Below are 1,586 nucleotides of genomic sequence, written 5' to 3' on the forward strand. Positions count from 1 at the left end.
CTGTCAGTATTGATCCAATTCCCGACTGAAAGTTTCTGTTAATTCTGCTTCCACAACCCTTTCAGGAACTGCATTCCAAATCATAAACATTAGCTGTGTAAAGAAATGAAAATCTGCTCATCTCTCCTCTGTTTTTTTTGTTAATCAACATTAAACTGTTTTCTCTGGTTACTGACCCTTCATCCAGTGAAACCAGCTTCTCTTTATTTATTCTAGCAAAACACATCATTATTTTCAGCCCCTCTATTAACTCTCCCTTTTAGCTTCTCTGCTCTACGGAGAACAATCCCAGATTCTCTCCCCAAAACTGAAGTCCCTCATCCCTGTTACCATTCTAGTGTAACACCTAGGAACCATCTCCAAGGCCTTGGAATCTTCATAAAGTGTGGTGTCCAGAATTGGACACAATATCTCAGCTGAGGCTCAAACATTCATTTCTAGTCTTAGCAGAATGTTCTTGTGGTTTTTAAAATTCTTTGCTTCTAGTTATAAAGCTAAGGATCCCGGATGCCTTTTTAAAATCTTCAGAACTTATCCGGCCACCATTGAAGATTTGTGTACATATGCACCCTGTCTCTGTGCTCCGGTAACATCTTTTAAATGGTGCAGTTTAGTTTCTATTCACTCCCCTTATTCTCCCTCACAAAATAATCACTTCCCCAATTCTATGTGTTAAATTTCATTCACCATGTGTATTCCCATTTTACCATCTGACTGTCCATGTCCTCCTGAAGCAGCTACTATCCTTCACACTGGTTACTACATTTATAATTTTCCTGGCTTATGCAAATGTTGAGACTCTGCCCTTCACACGTAAGTCTTTGTCATGCATTTATTTATCTGTATGTCAGGAAGAGTACTGGTTCTAATACTGACCCCTGAGAAATTGCACTGTATACTCCCCCTCCTCCACCAGTCTGAACAATGTCTGTTCACTACTTCTCTCTGCTTTCTGTCCCTGAGTCAGTGTCATATCCAGACTATCACTGTCACATTAATCCATGTGTTCCATTTTCATAACAGGTCTATGAAATGCCATTTGATCACAAGCATTTGGAAAGTCTGTAAACATAAGTGTATATACATAATTGCATATGCATGTGCAGGGGTGGAAGATGTTGGTATGGTTCTTAATGAATACTTCGTGTTTCACGTTACAAAAGAGGGGTATGATGCAGATATTGTAGCTAAGAAGGAGGAATATGAAGTATTTGATGTGATATACTTAGGGAGAGAGGAGGTATTAATGGGATTAGCATCCTTGAAAGTTGATAGGTCACCAGATCCAGATAAAATGCATCCTATGCTGTTCAAAGAAGCAAGAGAAGAAATAACAGAGGGTCTGACCATCATTTTCCAGTCCTCACTGGGTACAGGTGTGGCGCCAGAGGATTGGAGTACTGTTAACATTGAACCTCTGTTTATAAAGGACCCCAGGGTTAGAATGAAAAATTACAGGCCAGTCAGTCTAACCTCAGTAGTGGGCAAATTATTGGAATCTATTCTGAGAGACAGGATAAACTGTCTCTTAGAAAGGCACAGGCTCATCAAGGACAGTCAGCATGGATTTGTTAAGGGACGCTCTA

This window comes from Heterodontus francisci, unplaced genomic scaffold (genome assembly GCF_036365525.1).
Source record: "Heterodontus francisci isolate sHetFra1 unplaced genomic scaffold, sHetFra1.hap1 HAP1_SCAFFOLD_185, whole genome shotgun sequence".
In the NCBI taxonomy this organism is placed as follows: Eukaryota; Metazoa; Chordata; class Chondrichthyes; order Heterodontiformes; family Heterodontidae; genus Heterodontus; species Heterodontus francisci.